Source organism: Aegilops tauschii, chromosome 3, assembly GCF_002575655.3.
Source record: "Aegilops tauschii subsp. strangulata cultivar AL8/78 chromosome 3, Aet v6.0, whole genome shotgun sequence".
Taxonomy (NCBI): Eukaryota; Viridiplantae; Streptophyta; class Magnoliopsida; order Poales; family Poaceae; genus Aegilops; species Aegilops tauschii.
The window spans coordinates 585,369,999-585,382,497 of NC_053037.3; positions in this window are offsets into that span (position 1 = coordinate 585,369,999).

Below are 12,499 nucleotides of genomic sequence, written 5' to 3' on the forward strand. Positions count from 1 at the left end.
CGCACACCGGCGACCGTGGACCGACGCCTCCTCGTCCCCCGCGAGACCGAGGGAGGCGCCTCACCAGCTCCGGCCGGAATGGCCCGCCGCCCGGGCCACCCGGCGCTCTCTGCCCAGGGCCGCCGCCCCGGATGTCGAGGCCCTCCACGCTATGTGGAGCCGCCAGATCCCCCGCCGCCACCTTCATCGGTGTCGAGCGCACGCCGGCGCACACCTCTGGCGGCGGCAGAGGGGAAGGGGAGGGGGGGAGGAGGGGTGCGGCGGTGGCGGTTAGGGTTTCCCCCGAGTCGCCTCGGAGGAGACGACGCGGGGGGGGGGGGGGGGGGGGGGGGGGGTAGCCCAGCCGGCAGGCTATGGCTCGCGGCTACCTTGCAGCTTGTTGCCGTCGATGAGATGGAACACCATCAGAGACTCATGCCGCCCATCCCGCGGTTTCTTGTGGCTCAGTTCCTGGAGATGATTACCGCTGCCTCCGGCCTGCGTTCACGGTATGTAGCTGCATTGACCTGTTGTTCAGGTATAAAAAGGAAGAGACGATATCTCTTATTTCTTTTCATTTTTTAATTTTTCGTGATTAGTGTTTTGATGCATGTGTTACTGCTTACTGGTTGACTTCTGATGTGTTGTACACTGTTTGGACCAGAGCAGAGATTTTGATGCACAGGAACACGTTCTGTTTGGTCTGCCACTGCAGCAACTCGGACCCTGACTACGACCCTGCGACCATGAGGCCTTTACTCTCCTCTGCGTCGCGTGCCCAACCGCTGGGTTTCCTCCTTCTAGTGCCTTTTTAAATTTCTCTATACGTCAGTTTCCGTGGACCTAGTAAGCATTGAGCTGATTCGTACTGCTATGTTCATTTGTTAGCTTTTCCTCCATGTCATTCATGTTCCCCTACCTTCTCGTCTCTGAACTCCACAACGGCGAAGATGATGCATTTCCTTATGCCTTCCATTAACAACCACTCCAATGGTCCAACCTGTTACACACTCTCTCTCTCTCTCTCTCTCTCTCTCTCTCTCTCTCTCTCTCTCTCTCTCTCTCTCTCTCTCTCTCTCTCTCTCTACTCCGTTCATGTTATTACTTGCCAGCAAAAGTGCTATCCTGATAGCATACTTAGAGGCTACAAGAAGTAGACTACAACGCAGTGCATCCTTCTTTATAAGTTCTAGCCGTGCTTAGACGGAGGACGGTTGGTGAGCACATAATTTATTCATCTATTAGTGTTGCTATATATACTCCCTCCGTTCGAAAATAGATGACTTAACTTTGTATTAACTTTAGTACAAAATTAGTACAAAGTTGAGTCATCTATTTTGAAACAGATGGAGTATATATCAGGTCCTATAGTATGCGTCGTACGTACTCGTACCTGGGCCTTAATTTCCCTTTCTCCAAAGTGGTTCTGGTACACGTGTGATCTGCTTCAGGCGTCCCAAGAAAATAGTGATCTGCTTCAGCTGTCCCCAAGAAAAAAGGCGATCTGCTTCATTGTGTCATCTCACACTACGAGCCTGTACACTCAACAGTGATTATCCAAGCTGGTGGGGGGCAGAGCCGTCATTGCGTGCAACGAAGACCATAGCCATGCTCAATCTTATAGTCTCGTATGCAATCTGAAATTTGTGGAATAAACGAAATGCTCGAATCTTCATAGAAAACCACGTCTCAGTCTCCCAGTCACAGGTGGCCTGAAGATTACAAATGCTGTGTCATCCATGTTTGCATTAGGAGAGTTGGTTATTGTTGCCTTATTCTTTGTAGGATGCGTGTTCCTTGTTGATCTCTGCTAGGATGTAAATTTATCCCTACTATATAACGAATGACCTTTATAAGGCCAAATTATATTAAAAGAATGTCATCAAGTACAAGAGAATTCTCAACATTAAGGTGCTTCTATTCAGTCTCTGCATTTAACGCAAAACATAGGATGTATTTTCCCAAGGGAAAATAACGAGGAGAATTGCATGTACGTTAAGATGGTATATCATGTACTTCTTGTCCACCACTAAACCTATTGTCAAAGGTGATAACGATGCAATTTTCACCAGGTTGTGAGACTACCGGGTAAAGCCTGGTGGCTTAAATATTTTGTTGTTTATTTTTTTGTGGTAAAATCCGCGCTTCTGTTTACAAGTAACAACAAGTCGAGTGAGTATCATTTTGTTAAAAATAATGTTGAAGATCAAATATTAAATTCAGCATGTGCATACCAAGTCCATGATCGCTTATCGCCAAACTAAACACTTACAACTAATTTTTCCTAGCATAAGAATAATTGAAAGCCTATTAATGGCATTGACGAGATCTCAAATTTTGATCTGGACAATAAGAAAGTTTGTTTTGCTAAATGAGTGCACATTATGAAATAGAAACAAATTACTATGACCATAAGACCGGAATACAGTTGAATGCACATTCAGACTCCCTACCGGGAACATATTGTGTCGAGGCGGAGTATATATTATACTAGTTAACGGGGTTCCAGTGAAAATTATGCGATTCTTGTGAATACATTACCTTGGTATGGTAATTTTGTTGAGGTATGGACTAATGATGTTAACAATTCGATCAAGTGGGAGAATGTTAGGATTATTAGTTGACCAGATGGTTAAAATGTTGATTACCATAGGTCACCGTGGGCCCATCAACTAATTTCATGATTTAACAAATTCTGTACATTATTGGGGGCTGGCTTACGCTAATATGGTTAATTCCCATTGTCAAAGACGACACAATATATATAAGGGGCTGACTAGCATGTACTGATTAGTCCATCGCAGAAGGTTACCTACCTCCCAAAATTCACTCCAAAAACCAATGTGGAGGTGCTGCCCAATGACGTGAAGATCAAACAAACCCAGCGACGTGCCGGAGGCCTGCAAGACAACACTGCTACGCCTACTGACTGTCGACATCAACTCGATGACCTATCCAAACGGAGGATAATTCTACTACCCTCAATTTCTGCATTAGATGAAATGCGTGTTAGTGTGAATTACATAAGGTCATATTAGTCATAGCATGGGAGCCTTGAGTCTGCTTGTATTTTATTGTCACATCTCTCTCTCTCTCTCTCTCTCTCTCTCTCTCTCTCACACACACACACACACACACACACACACACTAAGAGGCTTCCATACGCCCCCATTAGTCCCCAAAATAATCGAACCGCGATCAAAGGGGTCTTTAGTCGCGGTTCGGGAGGAGACCCGCGACCAACTATCTGGGCCCAGCGCGCTCGGTCGACAGCTGGCGGACGGGAGGGGCTTTAGTCCCGGTTGGCCTGGCCAACCAGGACTAAAGGTCGCCGAAGGCCTTTAGTCGCGGTTGGCCAGGCCAACCGGGACTAAAGGCCCATCCAGCTGGCGGACGGGAGGGGCTTTAGTCCCGATTGGCCTGGCCAACCGGGACTAAAGGTCCCCGAAGGCCTTTAGTCGCGGTTGGCCAGGCCAACCGGGACTAAAGGCCCATCCCTATATATAGGACTCAGCTCACTTCACTTCACTCAGCTCACTTCACAATTTTCAGAAGGGGGTGGTGGGTTTGCTTTTGGTTCCTCCTATGCACACAAGGTGTTTGATGAAATGCCCGAGAGCCTGAAACAAACATGATATGAAGTGTCCGAGCCACACTTGAGCTTTCTCATTTATTTTTCCTCCGCGATCGCGGTTAGCAACTTGAACCTTTCATGTGTCATTGATAAAATATGCATGTGTGTAGTTCATTGTTTAATTTGTATTATTTCTAGCTAGTTAGTTTAACAAATGCATGATGGTTAATTATATACTTTATATCATAATAATGCAGATGAATCGGCAATGGATGTACGGTCCCCGACTCTCCGGCGAGTTCACTACGGGTTTGAAAGATTTCCTCGTAGTGGCAAATGCGAACAAGCAGCAAGGTTTTATTATCTGTCCATGTGCTGTCTGTAAGAATCAGAAGGGTTACTCCTCCTCAAGAGACGTTCACATGCACCTGCTTCGGCACGGTTTCATGCCAAGCTATAATTGTTGGACCAAGCATGGAGAAAGAGGGGTTAGAATGGAAGAAGATGAAGAAGGGGATGATATCGATGACAACTATCATGATCATTTCGGTGATACTTTCATGGAGGATGATGCTGAAGGTGGGGAAGGGTTAGGTGAAGGTGAAGAAGAGGCACATGATGAGCCCGCTGATGATCTTGGTCGGACCATTGCTGATGCACGGAGACGCTGCGAAACTGACAAGGATAGGGAGAATTTGGATCGCATGTTAGAGGATCACAAAAAGTCGTTGTATCCAGGATGCGATAATAGTCTGAAAAAGCTGGGCTGCACACTGGATTTGCTAAAATGGAAGGCACAGGAAGGTGTAGGTGACTCATCATTTGAAAATTTGCTGCAAATGTTGAAGAATATGTTCCCGAAGAATAACGAGTTGCCCGCCAGTACGTACGAAGCAAAGAAGGCTGTCTGCCCTCTAGGTTTAGAGGTTCTGAAGATACATGCATGCATTAATGACTGCATCCTCTACCGCGGTGAATACGAGAATTTGAATGAATGCCCTGTATGCACCGCATTGCGTTATAAGATCAGAGGCGATGACCCTGGTGACGATGTTGAGGGCGAGAAACCCAGGAAGAGGGTTCCCGCCAAGGTGATGTGGTATGCTCCTATAATACCACGGTTGAAACGTCTGTTCATGAACAAAAAGCATGCCAAGTCGTTGCGATGGCACAAAGAGGACCGTAAGTCCGACGGGGAGTTGAGACACACCGCTGATGGAACGCAATGGAGAAAGATCGACAGAGTGTTCAAAGATTTTGCAGCTGACGCAAGGAACATAAGATTTGGTCTAAATACTAATGGCATTAATCCTTTTGGCGAGCAGAGCTCCAGCCATAGCACCTGGCCCGTGACTCTATGCATCTACAACCTTCCTCCTTGGTTGTGCATGAAGCGGAAGTTCATTATGATGCCAATTCTCATCCAAGGCCCTAAGCAACCCGGCAACGACATCGATGTGTACCTAAGGCCATTAGTTGAAGAACTTTTACAGTTGTGGGCCAGACCTGGTGTACGTGTCTGGGATGAGCACAAAGGAGAGGAATTTGACCTACGAGCGTTGCTTTTTGTAACCATCAACGATTGGCCTGCTCTCAGTAACCTTTCGGGACAGACAAATAAGGGATACAATGCATGCACGCACTGCTTACATGAGACTGAAAGTGTACGTTTGGTTAATTGTAAGAAGAACGTGTACCTGGGTCATCGTCGATTTCTTCCCCGAAATCATAACGTAAGAAAGAAAGGCAAGCATTTCAACGGCAAGGCAGATCACCGGCCGAAGCCTGCAGAACGTACTGGTGCTGAGATATTTGATATGGTCAAGGATTTGAAAGTCATCTTTGGAAAGGGTCCTGGCGGACAATCAGTTCCGCGGGGAGTTGGCGGGCACGCACCCATGTGGAAGAAGAAATCTATATTTTGGGAGCTAGAATATTGGAAAGTCCTAGATGTCCGCTCTGCAATCGACGTGATGCATGTTACGAAGAATATTTGCGTGAACCTGCTAAGCTTCTTGGGCGTGTATGGGAAGACAAATGATACAAAGGAAGCACGGCAGGACCAGCAACTTTTGAAAGACCCAGATGACCGGCATCCGGAATGGTTTCAAGGTCGTGCCAGCTACGCTCTTACCAAAGAAGAGAAGGTCATTTTTTTTGAATGCCTGAGCAGTATGAAGGTCCCGTCTGGCTTCTCGTCGAATATAAAGGGAATAATAAACATGGCGGAGAAAAAGTTCCAAAACCTGAAGTCTCACGACTGCCACGTGATTATGACGCAATTGCTTCCAATTGCTTTGAGGGGGCTCCTACCGGAAAATGTTCGAGTAGCCATTGTGAAGCTATGTGCATTCCTCAATGCAATCTCTCAGAAGGTAATCAATCCAGAAGATCTACCACGGTTACAGAACGATGTGGTCCAATGCCTTGTCAGTTTCGAGTTGGTGTTCCCACCATCCTTCTTCGATATTATGACGCACCTCCTGGTCCACCTAGTCGAAGAGATTTCCATTCTCGGTCCTGTATTTCTACACAATATGTTCCCCTTTGAGAGGTTCATGGGAGTATTAAAGAAATATGTTCGTAACCGTGCTAGGCCAGAAGGAAGCATCGTCAATGGCTGTGGAAATGAGGAGGTAATTGAGTTCTGTATTGACTATGTTCCTGACCTTAAGCCGATTGGTATTCCTCAATCGCAGCACGAGGGGAGACTAAGTGGAAAAGGCAAGATCGGAAGGGAATCCACGATATGTATGGACGGTCATTCTATGACTGAAGCACACCACACAGTTCTGCAAAATTCCAGCTTGGTGGCTCCGTACTTCGAGCAACACAAGAATATTTTACGCTCGGACAACCCGGGGAAGCCTGAATCCTGGATTAGAAAGGCCCACATGGAGACTTTCGGCAGTTGGTTGCGAAAACATTTAATGAATGACAATGATGTTGGAGATCAGCTGTACATGTTGGCCAAGAAACCATCTTCGACTATAACGACTTTCCAAGGGTACGAGATAAATGGGAATACATTTTACACCATCGCCCAAGATAAAAAGAGCACCAACCAAAACAGTGGTGTCCGCTTTGATGCAGCAACCGAGAATGGGCAAAAGGTCACATATTATGGTTACATAGAGGAGATATGGGAACTTGACTATGGACCCTCCTTTAAGGTCCCTTTGTTCCGGTGCAAATGGTTCAAGCTAACAGGAGGTGGGGTAAAGGTGGACGAGCAATACGGAATGACAATGGTGGATTTCAACAATCTTGGTTACCTTGACGAACCATTCGTCCTTGGCAAAGATGTAACTCAGGTTTTCTATTTGAAGGACATGAGTAGCAAACCGAGGAAACGGAAAGATAAGAAAACGATCAGTACATCATGCGATGATCCAAAGCGCCACATTGTTCTTTCAGGGAAAAGAAACATCGTGGGAGTGGAGGACAAGACAGACATGTCAGAAGATTATAATATGTTTGGTGAAATTCCGCCCTTCAAAGTGAACACTGACCCAAGCATTAAGTTAAATGATGAGGATGCTCCATGGATACGGCACAATCATAAGCAAGCAGGGACACAAGGGAAGAATTGATGTGTAATAATTTATTGTATCAAACTTTGTATTTGGTCGATGAACTGAATGATGTATCAAACCTTTTGTCAAACCTTCAAGGGATTTTAAAATGAATTAGTTTTATTTTTCTGATTTTTTTGATATATAATTGTATTTTTAAGATTTTAAAATGAATTAGTTTTATTTTTCTGATTTTAAAAGGAAAAAGGAAGAAGAAGAAAGAAGGAAAAAGGAAGAAAAAAACAGAAAAAAAAGGAAAAACAGAAGAAAAAAACAGAAGAAAAACATAAGAAAAAAACAGAAGAAAAAACAGAAGAAAAAACAGAAGAAAAAAACAAACAGAAGAAAAAAACAGAAGAAAAAAGGAAAAAGGAAAAAAGGAAGAAAAAAAAGATGAAAAAAACAGAAGAAAAAAACAAACAGAAGAAAAATACAGAAGAAAAAACAGAAGAAAAAAGGAAAAAGGAAAAAAGGAAGAAAAAAAAGAAGAAAAACAAAACAAAATAAATAAAGCAAAAAAGAAAACAAAAAACAGGCAAAAAATAAAAAATATGCCACCTACTGGGCCACCACGGCCTAAATACGACTAGGAACCCATTAATGGGCCAGGATTCAGTCCCGCAAAAGGCCTAGTAGGCCCACAGGCACATAGTGACAGAATAGGCCCGTAAGCCTGCATTTGAGAGGAGCTCGAAGTGGTGAGCGCAGCCGCGCTTATAAACCACTGTCGAAGCCTCTCGGCTAGCGAGGTGGGACTAAACATCCCACCGCACCGCGCCAGTTCCAGCACAGACCTTTAGTCCCGGTTGGGGAGGCGGACCGCGACTAAAGGGTACCCTTTAGTCACGGTTGTTGTCCCCAACCGCGACTAAAGGGTCTTTCTGCGCGGGAGCGAAAGCGGTGCCAAAACCCTTTAGTCCCGGTTGGGGAGGCGGACCGCGACTAAAGGGTACCTTTAGTCGCGGTTGGTGTGGCCAGCCGCGACTAAAGGGTACCTTTAGTCGCGGTCCTCCTCCCCAACCGCGACTAAAGGTGCGTCTATAAATACTGCACTTAGCAGTTTCGCCATTTCCCATTCTCCTCTCTCTCGACGCCGAAGCGCTGCCCCGACGCCGATCGACGCCGAAGCCCTGCCCCGACGCCGACGCCGACGCCGAAGCCCTGCCCCGACGCCGACTAAAGAAGAAGCTGGAAGAAGAAAAAGGAAGATGAAGAAGAAAGAAAAAGGAAAAAGGAAGAAGAAGAAAGAAGGAAGAAGAAAACAAAAGAAAAACAGAAGAAAAACAAGAAAAAGGAAGAAAAAAGGAAAAAGGAAGAAAAAAAAGAAAACAAAAGAAAAAGGAAGAAAACAACAGAACAAAAACAAAGGAAGAAGAAAAAAAGAAAGAAGAAAAAAAAAGGAAAACACAAGAAAAACAAACAGAAGAAAAAAACAAAAGAAAACAAAAAACAGAAGAAAAACAAAGGAAGAAGAAAAAAACAAAAGAAAACAAAAAAACAAACAGAAGAAAAAAACAAAAAAAGGAAAACACAAGAAAAAAGAAAAAGGAAAAAGAAAGAAAATAGAAAACAAAAGAAAACACAAGAAAAACAAACAGAAGAAAAAAACAAAGGAAGAAGAAAAAAAGAAAGAAGAAAAAAAAAGGAAGAAGAAAAAAAGAAAGAAGAAAGAAAGAAGAAAAAGGAAGAAGAAAAAAAGAAAGAAGAAAAACAAAGGAGGAAGAAAAAAAAAGGAAGAAGAAAAACAAAGGAAGAAGAAAAAAAGAAAGAAGAAAAAAAAGGAAGAAGAAAAAAAAAGGAAGAAGAAAAAAAGAAAGAAGAAAGAAAGAAGAAAAAGGAAGAAGAAAAAAAGGAAGAAGAAAAAAAGAAAGAAGAAAGAAAGAAGAAAGAAAAAGGAAGAAGAAAAACAAAGGAAGAAGAAAAACAAAGGAAGAAGAAAAAAAGGAAGAAGAAAAAGGAAGAAGAAAAAAAGAAAGAAGAAAGAAAAAGGAAGAAGAAAAAACAAGAAAGAAAAAGGAAGAAGAAGTAAGAAAGAAGAAAGGAAGAAGAAGAAAGGAAGAAGAAGAAAAAAATGAAAACCAAAAGAAAGAAGAAAGAAAAAGGAAGAAGAAAAAAAGAAGAAGAAAGGAAGAAGAAAGGAAGAAGAAGAAAGAAAGAAAAAAGAAAAAGGAAGAAGAAGAAAGAAAGAAGACAGGAAGAAGAAGAAAGGAAGAAGAAGAAAGGAAGAAGAAGAAAGAAAGAAGAAGAAAGGAAAAAGGAAGAAGAAGAAAGGAAGAAGAAGAAAGAGGAAGAAGAAAGGAAGAAGAAGAAAGAAAGAAGAAAGAGGAAGAAGAAAGGAAGAAGAAAAAAAAAAGAATTTTTACTTAAAGAATCTTATTTTTTAATTCCTCCTCCTCTATGTCCCCTTAATCTTATTTTTTAATTCCTTTATACTTAAAGAATTTTTACTACATGCAGGAGTGACATATGGCGGACGATAGAACCGAGCCGCTTAGGGATCCGGAGGCTGAACGTTATTTAATGGGCATCATCAACAACGAGATTCCTTATGTGCCGGGCTCAGAATATGAGCAACAAGAGGATGTAGTCTCTTCTTATCTGAACCTTGACGGTGGAACAGAGATTGTCGATGATCAAGAAGGTGAAGGAACGGACATTGTCGACGGAGGTCAACCGTCAACAACCGACGATCTCGAATTGCAAGTAGCAACCACCTCCGGCGAGGTATATATATACATTGAGCCTCTCGTGATACAAACTTACTGAAATGTGAATACATATGTATTAACGCGCGCGACTCTCTTTCTTTTTTTAGCCCTCCGGATCGAGTACGACAAAGCGTGGCAAATCCAAGGCGATGAAAACAGGAGAAACATATGCCATTGAGTTTGTCAGTGAAACCGGCAAGCCCCTACAGCACACCTCAAAGTTTATCAACCAATGCGGAGTCGTTGTTAGAGACAACGTCCCGATCACCGTCCAGGAATGGAAGGAGCCAAAGAAGGCACGTCTTGGTTTCAGTTTTGTCGACAAGAGAACGAAAAAGGATTGCTGGAGAAAGCTTATGGAACATTTCATTCTACCTCCGGAATACAACAAAGTCGATGAATTCGGTAACGAGGTTCCGGGTGGACGTCAGAGGAGGAGGCTAGTTAAAGAGTTCGCTCTTCAGAAGATGGGCGAAGCATTCCGGAACTTCAAGAAAAATTTAACCCGTGACTATGTCAACAAGGGCAAGACTCCGGATTTCAATGGACAACATGAGAAACTGAAAGATGATTGGCCAGAATTTGTGAGGCAAAAGCAATCGGAGCATTTCAAGGAAATATCAAAAAAAAAGGATAATGCGAGTAAGAAAAAGTTCCATCATATTATGGGGCCAGGAGGATACCGCCTTTCGGAGCCTAGGTGGCAGAAGATGGAGGAGGACCTGAGGGTGCGAGGAATCCCTCTAGGTACAGAGGGATGGGACCCAAGGGCCAAAAGCTGGTGGTACGGGCATGGGGGATCGCTAGACCCGGAGACAGGGGTGTGTGTTCACCGGCAGAGACAGTTTGCTCCCACCCAAGCCCTTATTGACGCAATGACCCAAGCTCAAGAGGGCTTGATCAAGTTCAACAGAGAGAAAGACGCACTGACAACAGCCCTCGGGAATGATGAACACGGAGGACGTGTACGAGGCAAAGGCAAAGTTCCGTGGAAAGTAGGGTTTTCCCAGGACAATGACCCGTACTGTTACAGAAGCCGTAAGAGAAAGACGGACCGGGATGCAGATCTTATGACGAAGTTTGCATCGGAACTCCATGAGTTGAAGCAGACCGTGCATGCACTAGTGAAAGAAAAATCGGCTGCAGGGCCGCATGAAGATCATGAAGCGGATCGCGGAAGCCAGCAGCGGAGAAGCAGCGTGGCTTCCACTGATGCCCCGCCTGGTGCTAGTGCACCGATGATCGAGATTCGTGCACCGGAGCCTCACTACCCCGTGGATGATGTAAAGGAGATGAAAGAATGTGATCTGCATTATCCCGTGGGGAACGTTTCCACGAAGGTAGCTAGCGGCAGTGCTTTACCCTGTACACCTAGAGCACTCCACCACAACAACCCCATTCCATATGGCTATGCTCGTGTCACGGTGGAAGACATAGTGCAAGGGTTTGAGGACCTGGAGATTGACAAACCTACACCCGAAGGGGAGAGAAGACTTGGAGATGTCAAGCGCCAGTTCATTCTATGGAAAAAGAAGTACATAGTGTTTCCAGGCGAGGCGCCAAGGCTAGCAAGTCCACCCCCTCCGATGGTGGTGGTGGTGGCGGTGGTGGCGGTGGTGGTGGTCGTGGTGGTTCACCTACACCTCCTTCACGCCATTCGACGCCGTCCCCCGATCCACAACCTCCGGCGGGTACGACGCCCCCCAATCCTCCTCCGGCGGGTACGACGCCCCCCAATCCACCTCCGGCGAAGAAGCAGAAGCAGGCGGACAACAAGGAAACCCGCTCCTGGACTATAAACCCGGACCCTTATGTACCTAAGACCACAAGGGTACCGAAGCCATCACTGAAGCCTCTCCTCCCAAGGCCTGGGGAACTTAGTGAAGTTGAAACCAAATTGGCCGCGTCTGCTGATTATGAGAAATGGAAGGCGGATATGAAGGCGAAAAAAGAGCCTGAGCCCAAGCAAGTATTCACTGAGAAGCAAAAGAAGTGGGCTAAGGATTTTTTGACGACACCGTCCCAAGCCGAGCTGAATATGCCTGACGACTATGGACATGAACTTCGTAGGAAAGCAAAAATATTGAAGGAGGAGAAAGAAGAAAGTAAAAAAAGCGGGAAACAAGTTGACCAGCTCGGGATGCAGAAGAAACAATCGATCCCCCCGCTCATAGTGAAAGCCGGTCCGGAAGAGGACCCCGAGATCATAGCAGCTGCGGCAGCACTTGGATTGACTGTACCGGGTGCCATGAAACAAGCGTCCGAGATGGGTTTGACTCTTCGTGCCTTCTTAGGCCTTGAGGATGCGCCAGTATGTGAGATAGCATTACAATATGTGCGGAATGGGCCTCTCGTCGAGCCTGCTCGGGAAAAGAGTCTACCACCACAAATGCGAAATCTGCTACGTTGGTACAAGCAATTCATAACATGGGCCGACAAAGAATATGTTTATGCGGATGTTACATAGGAGCATCACACCAAACGGTACTATGTAGAAATTCATATGAGTGAATTGTTCCAGCTGTTCAATCTGCGCGACCTCGACAAATCTATGCTGAGTTGCTACGTTCTGTAAGTGATTTATTTCTACCTCATCTCGTTCTTCATTGCCTGCACTATATATATATATTGTCCTAACTATATTGTTGCGTACGCTATTATGC